This window comes from Lemur catta, chromosome 10 (assembly GCF_020740605.2).
Source record: "Lemur catta isolate mLemCat1 chromosome 10, mLemCat1.pri, whole genome shotgun sequence".
In the NCBI taxonomy this organism is placed as follows: Eukaryota; Metazoa; Chordata; class Mammalia; order Primates; family Lemuridae; genus Lemur; species Lemur catta.
In genome coordinates, this window is record NC_059137.1 from 53,723,011 (window position 1) to 53,735,934 (window position 12,924).

The 12,924-nt window shown below is 35.6% G+C and overlaps 1 long non-coding RNA gene across 1 annotated transcript in view; it reads right to left on the bottom strand.

Moving 5' to 3' along the window:
* Positions 1 to 826: 826 nt before the first annotated feature.
* The window catches only part of LOC123646273, a 96,289-nt gene continuing 84,191 nt past the window's right edge, over positions 827 to 12,924 (bottom strand). Inside the window, exon 3 of the long non-coding RNA XR_006737845.1 lies at positions 827 to 876. This is a non-coding gene — a long non-coding RNA (uncharacterized LOC123646273). The remainder of the gene's footprint in view (positions 877 to 12,924) is intronic.

Consider the following 12,924-nt stretch of genomic DNA (forward strand, 5'->3'; position numbering starts at 1 on the left):
TTTACCACCAGTTTACCTCATCAATCAATGCATTGTGGAAAATTTATTTACATTAATCCTTCTCCCTCATTGTAGTGTATGTCTTCTCAGGAAAGAGGTAAATACTTCTAGAACTCTACCGCAAGTGAATGTGATGCAAATGAATACCAATATATTTTTAGCAGTATTATTTATAATATTAGAAAGTAAAAAACAAACTATCTAAGGATGGGAGAATGTCCTAATTAATCACAGTAGGGATGTATAATGGAATGTTATGCAGTCATTGTGAATAATTTTTTAATTAATTTGTCATTTGTATTAAACAAACTTTTTATTGAACAGAAAAATGCACAAATTATACACAAACAGCTCAATGAGTTATCAGAGAATTATACCTTGTAACTATCACAGAATTTAAGAAATAAGTTATTCTCATTCATTTAAGAAGAATTAATGAAGCAGCAGCTACCTCCTGGCCCCCTCAAACACTAACCTCTCCTTTCTCCTCAAAGATATTCATCAAAGGATGCTGGCACTTTAAGACTGGAGGCTGCCAGCCTCCTCATTTGCTGGCAAATTAATAAACTTATCTTACCTTCTCCTCAAACCACTAGTCCTCATGCTTCTGATGCAGGCTTGGAGATAGGTGCCGAACTTTCGGTAACAGAATTTGGTGTCCCTGGGTGGATCCATTGGCACCCTGGTGGAATGGCACACAGTGAGGCAGGGAGCAGCTCTGTCTCAAAGCTGTGGGTCTTCACGGGTAGCAACAACTTCTTTTCAAGGTGAGAGAGCAATGGAAGGCCCCAACAGCTGCTGGAGCCTGCTTTAGCTCCAGGAAACTCCCGTTTCTGTCTCCCCAAAGTAGACGCAGCTCCCTACAACCTGAATTGACTTGAGGAAAAAAAAATGGATTTGGAAAGTGTCTGGATGCCAGGCCTTTTGTTGAGAGATGGCTTGAGGGAATTGTCTGGGCAGAGGTCTTCAGATTGTGTTAGTTGAAGATGGGATGAATCCAGGAGGAGGTCATGAGATTGTCTTAGCCAAAGATGGTATCAATCAGAACTTTTAAAAACTCTGTACTTTTGCTCAAAGCAGGATGCTGGTACTTTGAGATAGGAGTCTGCCAGCCTCCTCAGTTGCTGACAAATTAATAAACTTACGTTTCCTTATCGCCCCCCAAAAAAAGATATTCATTATTTTAACTTCAAATAGAATATAGGGAAATACCTATTATCACATGAATGAAAAAGGGTAAAATAAATTATATGTACAGTATTCTCTAATTATGTGATTATTGACATGTAACTAAATGTGTAGAAAAATACAAGAAGGAAATAACTAGACTATTAGAAGTGGTTATATATTAGCAGATTAGGGGTGATTTTTATTCTCATCTTTCACAGAAACATATACACTGTGCTAATAAATAATTATCTGGACAAATGTTATTTAAAGGGAATAAAATATATTACAAACAATTATAAACATGATTTTTCATATTTGTCAGGAGTTGGCATTATTTTTCTTGTCCTAAAATGTAGAAGAGCTCAAAAAGTTGCTTAAAAATTTAGGCTATTATGTACAGTGATATTTAAAACAATATATCTTCTACTAGAACAAGGAAAATTATGATATGCTTTTGGTTATACCATGGACACCAATTACTGAGAACCATAAGCACATACCTAAACCATATGTGGTATAGTTAACTCTCCTAGCCAGTGTGATTTCTGCGATCATACTTAGAAGGTTCCTATTGTGCCAGTTTTGTAACATTCCAGAGAATTTCCTTCCCATGCTTATGGCTATCCTTGGAAAAGAAAGGTTAGAAAATGATGCTAGAAATCAGAATATCACACTAGCAGAAATTGTACTGACAAAGCAGCAGAAGGTTCTGTAAACAAATGTACAGTTCTGGAAATCAGCCAAGGTCCAGGGGTGTGTAGATGACATTTTCTGCTTTTTGTTTAAAATTAACTACAAAAAAATTGTATCTGTTCTCCTTTGTTTTTACAGAAGTCAAATAATGTATTGATGTGGGAGTAGAGATGTGGAGACAGATTTAGCTCTTAAACAAGACTTAAATATACAATCAAGATTAGCTGGATTCTTTTTCATTCTGCCCTTCCTTCTAATACTTCTTTCTTCAACTGCATATTTATTTTGAAAACAGATGAAAATTTACTATACAGAGGGATGTATGATACCTACAGGGAATGAAACAAGAACTAAACAGAAAACAAATGGAAAGGAATTCAAGAAAAGTAATTCACATTATGATTTATTTGGGAGGAAAAAAGCTGAAAAACTTTCCTAATCGGAAAAACTTCCCTTTGGGAAGTCAATTTTCCCAGAAGGAGCTGGAGGAAGGAAAATATACTTGAATCATTGATAATAGAAGCCTAGACTTCTATCCAAGCAAAGCGTCCTCGTTCTGCTCTGCACTGTGGAGAATTTCCTAGACTGAGTTGCCCAAGTTGCTGAGAAATTACAAATTTTGAGTTGGAGGTAAAGGAATAGAAATCATTCAGAGTCACTATGGCTCAAACTTCATAAATAGTAATGAAGTTTGCAAATTTTAGGCCTTAAACAGTTCTCTTTATTGTTCAGAAAGATGCTATTTTTCCTGGAAAGAAAAGCTCTAGAACATGGAGCTGGAATGTCTAAAACAAACAAAACAAAACAAAACAAAATCACTGCTCTAATAGCCAGACTATAGAATTTAGTGGCCAGCAATGACTCAAAAGTGGTAATTTTTCAAGCTTTGACATTTATTTAATGCATTTAATATGGTTATGTAAAAGTATATCATATACCCACTATTAATTGTTAGGCGCCAGGTGGCTGCTATGCATAGTGTTTTATTATTTATGAGTCTATTTCTCTGGTTCACAGGGACATGAGTAGCTGCCATTGACCCAAGAAGGATTCTTTTAACATCATTCATTAATTTCTTCAGAGAAAGAGTAAGATTACCTTAATTTGGTAGTAGTGCAAAATATACTAATATACTAGACCAGGGGTCAAGGGAATTGCAGTGCAGTTGTGCATCTGTAGCTGGTGAGGACAGTAAATTTATGTATATTGCTTAGCCTCTCTGAGACTCAGTTTCATCATCTGTGAAATGGGAATGTTAACAATAGTTTTCAAAAGACCACATGCCATATACCTCTGAGAGTAACTTGAAAATAGAAAATGTTTAGAATTAGTTTCCTACCTCCTTCTACAGGTCTCAGTTTCCTCATCTGGAAAACCAATGGGTTGAGTGTGAAATGTCAAATACTTTAATTTCATATGATAACTCCAAGCAATTGATATGAATTGCCCAGAGTGTATCATGAAAAAAAGTATTTGAAACCCAATGTGGGAATATCATGAAAATGCCAGGTAGATTATTCGTGTCTGCCTTGGATAAAAAAAGTAAAGAGGATGCACATGTACTGCCTGTTTCTCAGCCCCCCCAGATACAAAAGTCTCTGGTTTTGAACTTGACCTTTGTGTTTATGAACTAACTACCTTGGGTAGAATTAAGGGAACTTAATTAGGACATTTGTTGTTAGCACTTTAAACCAATACTAATAAAATTCAAATACAGCCTTACAATTTCCCTAGTCAGTTTAGGGACTTTTATTCACAGAAATTGCATAGAAGCTTACCTTGCCAACTTTTGGCCAGGGAAGCTCTAAGTCAAAGGCTGGTATTTGAATACTTGCCAGTAAAAACAACTCTGTGGAGTTTTATTACCTCATATATTCTTAAAGGAGCCATGATAAGATCTCTGCTTATCTTATTTCTTTAAACCATTCCACACACCTTACTTCATTCCTCTGAATTTCTTAGGAAGAGGACAGGGAACAATATGGTTGGAAGAAATGAGATATAGCACTTCAATTATTTATAAATATAACTTAGAGAGCAAGTTCAAAAATTAAATACGTTATCATGTATAATTACTAAATTTGTTAAAACCAATTTTTAAAATATTAAGTTCTATTTTCATGAGTTTTTTTCACTTTTATTTCAAAAAGAAAAATAAACATTTTGAAAACATAATTTTTTAATTGCTCCAAAACCTCACAACCTTAACCTAGCCATTATGATTGGGGTTTATTTCATTCTGTTTTTGTAAATATGCATATGCACAGGTACTTTTAGTGGTTGTAAATATAATACATGTGTAATTTTAAATTCTAATCATTCATAAAGGGTTATAAATATGATCCCATTTTTCTATCTCCATTATAAACAAAAGAGGTAATTTTAATTACAGCATAGTATGTCACTGATATTTGGATAATTCTTCATTGGCCATTTACTTCTCATAGGATTTCTATATTGTCAAGACTACATTATGGTTTGAATTTAAATTTGTTTTCTATACAATCCAACATGGACTATCCCACAGATTGACAAAACTGTCCTGTTGTTATATTGGAGAAAAACATTTTGTAAAAAAAAAAAAAAAAAACCAGAATTAAAAGTTTCATAATCCATTACTTTTTTAAAGGGAGTGAGAATATACCTTAGCTAAAATATTTTAAATATGTAATATTTTAAAATAAATGTAGTTTCCTTGCTTCCAAATATTTCATAGAGTTTAAATAGTATAATGAATGCAATGATCTATATTTAAACATTGTGCCATAATAAAATGTCAAGATTATATCTGAAATCATCATCTTAATTTTTGTCAACCTGACAGTAGATACTGGGTCATATAGATGAACCTCAACTAGGCATGCATGGAAAATAAGTGGAATGAGGCCACCACGGCTTTACTTATTGTGAGTGTCCAAGGAACCTCCAAAATGAACTGTTTTAAAAAGAGCTGAAATATAGTTAAGAAGTGAAATAGATGGGTTTTTAAGGAAGACAGCCAGGGTGACCTTGTTGCGTGACCATGGAAAAGTCATTTAACCTCTTTTTCTCAGTTTCCTCATCCTATGGCTGATCTCAAGATTCAACCAACTAAATATGGACAGCTCCCTTTGAACAGTCGCTGGCATACAAATAATCCTTCAATAGATTTTAGCTATCATACTACAAATTCAGTTCAAAGGCAATGAGCCAAAAAAAGGAGCAAAAGTTCTGAGTGAGGCACGATGCCTATCATTCTGATTGTCTTCTAGCTTGGCTCCCAGGAACTCATAACTGACTCCAATGATGGAAATCTATTAAAATTTTAAAAAATGAAACCCAAAACAATCAATTTGTTAAAAATTTTGGGCTCATGAGAAGAAAAGGCAGTGAGGCAAAGGGTTCTGTCCAGCAGGTGCTGACACTGGTATCCTCAGCCTTGGTCAACAAGTTCATCTTTGCTGCTGTCATTGTCTAACATCAGCAGCAGTGCCTTGAGGTAACAACTAGTGACACATACGCCTCTTTGCCACTGATAGCAAAGGAGGTATGTTCCCACCAAAGCTGAAGAGAAGAAGAAAAGGTAAGACAGAAACATTCCCGAAATTCTCAAAGGAGAAATTTAGAGGGACTATTTCTAAAGCTGAGGCAGGGCTAGGTGGAAATCATGTTTTGTGGAGCTTATTTTCACCCAGAGGCAGTTATGAAATATCAAAGCCAGGTTTTGGGTATTGTGAACAATAATTTGCTATGAAAGTCCAGAAATTGATTTATTCAGCAGATATTTATGCTGATGTACCAGGCATTGTATACTTGTACCAGTGAGGGTCAGATAGATCATATTATAGTAATAAAGGACCCCCAAAATCTCACTCATTTACAACAACAAACATTATTTTTCATTTATGCCTCTGATGGGTCCAGAAGTTTCATAAAATAAGATTGTTGGAGATAAAAGTGGCCAAGGCAACTGAATGAAAATTTTCCTATATGTTGCTAGTGAGGGTCACTGAACAAGTAAAACTTAGAATGAAATTTCATCTGAAAGACAGCTAAGCTTTCTATAACCCTTGGATGTTCCAGAAAGGACTTCCCTGTAAGAACTTAACATGTCCAACCCTGTAGAATCTGTGCTGTCTATCGGGATCACAACTCAACATGCCTCTACTCCAGCATCATCTTCACGGGGACCCTAGCCAGAGTGAGGAGCCTCAGTGTGGGATATCGATGGTTTTATGATAGAAAAGAGAAATGTTGCACCAAGAACTGCTCTTAAAGCTTCTGCACTGAAGTACTCACATGTCACCTCCTCCCACAACCACTCCTGAATTCTAAAGCTCAGATGTGTGGTCATTCGCAAGCCCTGAGTTCACTTTTCTCAGACAACTTATTGGGATATAATTCATATATCATACAACTCACCCACTTAAATTGTATAATTCAATGGATTTAAGTACCTTCACAGAGTTATGCAACCATCACTGCAAAAAAATCTTTAGAACATATTTCATCACTTCAAAAAGAAACTCCACATCCTTTAGGCATCCTGTCCCCACTATCCCCCATTTGCCTATTCTGGAGATGTTCTATACATGGAATCACACATAATATGTGAAAAAATATTAATAGCATAGGGAGACATAATCTCTTATAGGGTGAGACACCACAAGGAGCAAAACCTGAATATTTGGCAAACAGCAACAAAAACTACCTTGTCATGGAATCTGTCCTCAGTGGTCTTATAGTCTAATAGTATTTCATTTAGTTATATTAGTCTTAAATATGAAACTAAATGGAGTGAATAGTCAGACATCAGTGAAAGTAAAAAAATGATAATACAAAGCCAGTGTGCTTTTAAGTTTTAGTTGCTTAAGGCTATTTGGAAGGAAAAATCACATGAGTTTAGGGCCCTAGGATTTAAAAATGTCTCCAGATTCTTTCATCATTCCCCAAAGGAAAAGCAATAATAAGTAGGATACCAGACATTTATGCAATCTTCCTGAGATCATAAGGCTAACAAAGGAAAAGTTTTCAAAAGGCAACAATAATTTATCATTTCTTTGCAATAGACATTATTCAGTAAATACACATGACAGCATTTATGGCCTGGAGACATACCACCTTGAGTTGTGATCCTGGCAGGCATCATACATTCTACAAGGTTGGGCAGGTTAAATTCTTACAGGGAAGTCCTTTCTGGAACACCCAAGCATTACAGAAAGTGTAGCTGTCTTTCAGATAAGATTTCATTCTGAGCTTTACTTGTTCAGTGACCCTTCCTAACTACACACAGGATATTTTTCATTTAGCTGCCTTGGCCATTTCTATCTCCAACAATCCTATTTTATGAAACTGAATTTGTCTTGCCCTTTACCGAATTTAGGTGATGGAGTGGTCTTGTTTTGGATTTCTAAAACTATCTGTAGACCTTTGTGTTCACATATTTGAAATAAATGTGGAGCATTAATTTTATTCAGACAACACTGAGCCCAGTTCACTCAAGAAAATGCATCTCAATGTGTAATTTATCATCCAGGACCTGTCCACTATTCTGTTATTCCTTGGGAGTAAATTAGGCACTTTGAAAGATACATTAAACTCTTTCTGGCTACTAGGTACCATTTAGAGCTGTGGGCCAATAATTTACTTGATGGTACCTTGGTGACCTCAAAAAGTTTATGTTGTTTTGAAAGTTCTTAATTTTCTCCCACAAAATAATTTATGCATTGGGTGCTTGGGTATGCTTATAAATGTTTCCAGTGAAGCAACAGCTATTGAATGGAATAAATAAGATAAAATGCTCATGCTAGTGGAGAAATTAAATGTTCACACAAGTGTTATCTAGCCTATCCATGGAATAGAGGTATAGCTTACATACAATTATTGCCGTGGATTTCATTTTGTTAATTTACAAGACTGTGTTACATTTTATTGTAATTAGTAATGCTTCATAGCTGTTAGGATTTCCAGATACATATCACTGCATTTTTCCATAGTACAAAACACAGTTATGCAAAGTTAAAATGTTCTAAATATACTGAAGATTCTGGCAGGAACTTGCATTTTGCTTCATTCTTTCACTCACAGCAGAGTTTCATCCATATTGAATAAATGGGTTGTTAAGTTATGACACCTCCTACTTCAGTCGTTTGTATTGTTTATTAAAATGAATCACATTAAGCTGGACCAACAAATAAAAGTGATATGCTTTAGGCTTTTCCTGTCATGTGGGAGAATTACTGATAAAAAGAATTATTTCATTCCTCAGTTCTAAGAAACAAAGATTTTCACATTTTAATGTCTCTAAAATAAGGCTGTGTCTTATTAATATAACTGATAGTACATAAGGGTTTTGGGAGCATTTTTCCTCTATTGTTGCCATAAAATGATGGTACATCTTATCATTAATGGCATCTTAAATTTTTTAAATATAGCAAGACAACTTATTTTGAAATATTGAAGATAAGTCTCTGTTTGAAAATAGAGACTGACTCTAAGAACATGAACATGTCACCTTTTAGAAGGCAGAAGCTGAAAATGCTTTCATATCCATTTCAGCCACCGTTATCCCTCTGAAGAGTTTATCAGCACTAATCAGTGGAATACTATTTGAATTCAAGCTCTGGAGTCCAACAAATCTACAAACTATCACAGAATAAGAATTTTTGATGTGTCTATGTATTTCTATAAAATAAAGCCAATTTTCTATGTCTGTGAAGGAAGGTAGAGGTTACAATGTGATAGATGAAGGTTCTGAGAACTTCTGTACTGCTCTTAGCCAACATCACAATACATCTGATTCTGAGTCTACTAAATATCCAACGTATGTTCGAATTCTGAAAACTTTAATAATATTTATGTATCTACAAATTGTACATCTGCCTGAAATTACTCTTCAGAGGATCTTATTTTATAATCCTTGTAATTATAGAAAAATAACATGATTAAGAAAGTCCCAATTTCACTGGAAATTAGAGAAAATAATGTAACTAATAATGAAAATAATGATTTTCTTAGGATTCGCTTCCATTGACTATATTATTCTGTTTGCACCCTTGTGAGGATAGCCAGGGTCTGGTGGCAGGCAGCAAAGATTATTAAGCCTGAAAAACATAACATCTGAACCCATATTTGCTACTTACTACCTCTATAACATCCAAAATGCAATGATTCTTTGAGCCTGTGCTTCTGCACCCATAAAATAATGTTAATAATATTTACCTTCATATTTATTGAAAAGATTATATGAGTTAAAGGAAATGTTATAAAAACTCTTCTAGATATTGGCTTAAGCAAGAATCTATGAAGACCCCAATGGCAATCATAGCAACAACAAAAATAAATAAATGGGACTTGATTAAATTAAAAAGCTTCTGCACAGCCAAGGAAACAATTAACAGCCCAAATAGACAACCTGCAGAATGGGAGAAAATATTCATAAGCTATACATCCAATAAAGAACTAATAACCAGAATCTACAAAGAACTCAAGCAAATCAGCAAGGGAAAAACAAACAAACAACCCAATTAAAAAGTGGGCAAAAGACATGAATAGAAGCTTTTGAAAAGAAGACAGACTAATGGCCAATAGACATATGAAAAAATCCTCAACGTCTCTAATCTTCAGGGAAATGCAAATTAAAACCACAATGAAATATCACCTTACCCCAGTTAGAATGACTTTTATTAAAAAGTTCAAAAACAATACACGCTGGCATGATGCAGAGAGAAAGGAACACTTATACAGTGTTGGTGGGACTCCAAATTAGTACAACTTCTGTGGAAAACAGTATGGAGACACCTCAAAGAACTCAAAATAGATCTACCATTTGTTCCAGCAATCCCACTACTGGGTATTTACCCAAAGGAAAAGAAGTCATTTTGTCAAAAAGACACCTGCATGCAAATGTTTATTGCAGCACAATTCACAATTGCAAAGATGTGGAAGAACTCTAGTGCCCATCAATTCATGAGTAGATTAACAAAATGTAGTATATGTATACCATGAAATACTACTCAGCCACGAAGAAGGACCAATTAAGTAAGGCCTTTTGCAACAATTTGGATGGAACTGGAGACCATTATGTTGAGTGAAGTATCTAAAGAATGGGAAAAACAAACACCATGTGTACTTGCTATTAAATTGAAACTAACCAATGAGCACACATGTGCACAGAGGGAAGTAAAACTCAGTGGCAATCAGGCAGGAGGGAGGAAGTAGGAGGAGATGGGCAAAAACCTACCTAATGGGTACAATGAACATTATCTGGGTGATGTACACACTTCTAATCCTGACTCAAGCAAAATAAAAGCGATCCATGTAACCGAAAACATTTGTATCCCTGTAATATTTTGGAAAAAAAAAAGATTAGATGAGTAAATGTATGTAAAGAACCTGGAATATAAAATATGTTCAATCACTGGTTGTTTAAAATAAGTCTCGTAGTAACTGAAGAGCAGTAGTAGCCTACCCATTTAGTTCTATGTGATTAGAATATACTTGGTAGGTTAGCTCTAATTTCTCAGTAAGTTTTATACATAAGTTTCAAATGCATTCAGTAATTCAATTGAACAAATGCTTATTGAATCCTGTGATAGGTCTAGAGAGGAGGGAAATTATTATAAAGTGCCTTTTATGGGAGTGTTTACCGAGCAGGTTGACACATTGATAAACATTCACAATAGAAGAACCCCATACCCTATTTTGCAAAGTCTTAACGAGCTGCACAGGACCCCTCATGACTCTTTCTGAGGACTCCTCCACACCGTGGTGTCAAAGATTAATGAAAGCAGATGTCATGAAACCACTGATAAGAAACATCCAGAAGTGGAGCTTGAAAAAACTACCTAAAAAAATTGAAACAGCATCCATATAAATATTGGAAATTTAGGGAGAAAACTGAACAAAAACATATCAATGCCCAGATAACTTTTAAGATAGCTTGGAGACAAGAAGAATCAGCAAATATATCTGGAAGAAATAAATCAGAATTAGAATCTTGGTCACCTTGCTAATTTGGTAGGTTAAAGAGACAAATAAGCTAAAATCCATGTTGTCTTCACTGCAGAAGACAGCTAATCAGATGCCAAATTTTGGCTTAGTTCATACACTAGAGCCAATGAATCTTTGGGGATGAGAAACTATTGTTTATTGCTTGAAGTCTAAGGTCCATAAGGCATAGGGTGATTTATTTTGTTGATAAAAAAAATGTGGGATGGCCTGGAGTGAGACAAAAAATGACCCCAGAATTTGTAGGTCATGAAGGGGACTCTGATCACACTCTCGCAGCAGCCCTGCACCCCCACTCCCTTGCTGTATCTCTGGCCTCCAAAATTACTATGTCTGTCTCTGATCTCATACAGGACAAATGGCCTTTCACATCTGGCTCCTTTAGAATTGTAGCTTCTAATCCAAACAGGCATATCACTAACTTTTCCAAAAACAGCAGTTTCTTTCATGTAAAAGAAATTCTTGGTCAAACTGTCAAGAGAATATCGTGTTCTCAGTTTCAACACGCAGAATACATTAGAAAGTCTAGTGATTCACAGGTCTGCCTCGCTCAGCTTTGATGGTCATAAAGCTTTAGGGAATAGGATATGAAGAGCGACTGAAGCCCAGCCACAAATCCTTGACCACTATAATCACTCTCTTAGTCAAAGTCATGATTAAAAATATTGTTTAGTAACAGCATCCTTGATAATGATGCATACAATAGTCAGCTATCCAGCCTTTTCAAAGACGTTTCATCTTCTGTTGCCAAACATTTGTTCATTTTTTTCACACAATATTATTTGCTGGTTACAAGGTAGAAAGAAAAATTTGACCAGGATTCTAGGAAGGGCTTAGGAAGACAAAAAGACTAACTTTACCCCCCAAAAAGCAGATGCTATGAAGATTTCCTTCCTTCCTTCCTTCCTTCCTTCCTTCCTTCCTTCCTTCCTTCCTTCCTTCCTTCCTTCCTTCCTTCTTCCTTCCTTCCTTCCTTCTTCCTTCCTTCCTTCCTTCCTTCCTTCCTTCCTTCCTTCCTTCCTTCCTTCCTTCCTTCCTTCCTTTTTCTTCCTTCCTTCCTTTCTTCCTTCCTTCCTTCCTTCCTTTTTATGAAAAAGGACATACGGGGGGAAAATGGTAATGAAGGGTGAGCACAGTGGTGATGATGGGACTGTGTGGATGAAAGAGAGATGAAGAGATTTAGTGCCTGCTATGAGTGAGAAATCTGAAAAGGGTAAACGATTTCATGTGTGTGTGTGTGTGTGTGTGTGTGTGTGTGTGTGTGTGTGTAGTGTCTAAAACCCCTTTAACGGATCTTTAAGATGGAAAGATGGAAGTTTTCTTCCAAGAGCCAGTAGAGACTTTTGTTTCTTTATACATTACACCACATAGAGATTGGACCATAAGGAGCTTTAGGTGTTAAATGTGATGTAAATTTGCATATAAGGAATATATATGTATACACACACACACACACACACACAATTCTTCAAAGGCCAAGCTTTTGTTTATCTTCACACCTTCCACATAACACCAAGCATAGTATTTTGCACATGGCAGGCACTCAATAAATATTCACTAAAGCCAAACAAAGAAGTATGGTTCCCAAGTCAATGTTTACTAAGGTAGAAACATTGTGAAATATTGGAAAGAGTATGAGACTTGCTTATATGAAAAACCTCAGTTATATTCTGGGCTTGTTAAACTCATTAGCTTTGGAATCCTCAGCAAGTTCCTTCTCCTTCCTGGGCACCATATTTTTTTTCCTCTGGGATCGCAAGGGAATTGACTGGGTCATCTCTCACTGCCCTTCCAACATTCTAATTCTAATGCTTTAATCTTACAAACTCCCAGGTGGTTTTATTTGGCATGGATGGATTCAGCCAAAAATCCCATCCATGGATGAATTTTTAGCCAAAAATCCTATGTCTTCTGCTCTGGGTGGGGTTCTTTAAGATTATATTTGGTTTCCTATTGGTATAGCTATAAGATAAATCGCTGAGAGTGATAGAAGAAAGAAAAATAGAAGATAAAAAGAAGGGTGATAGAAAGAACTTGTTTACAACTCCTGCCACTACTGTCTAAATTACTAGA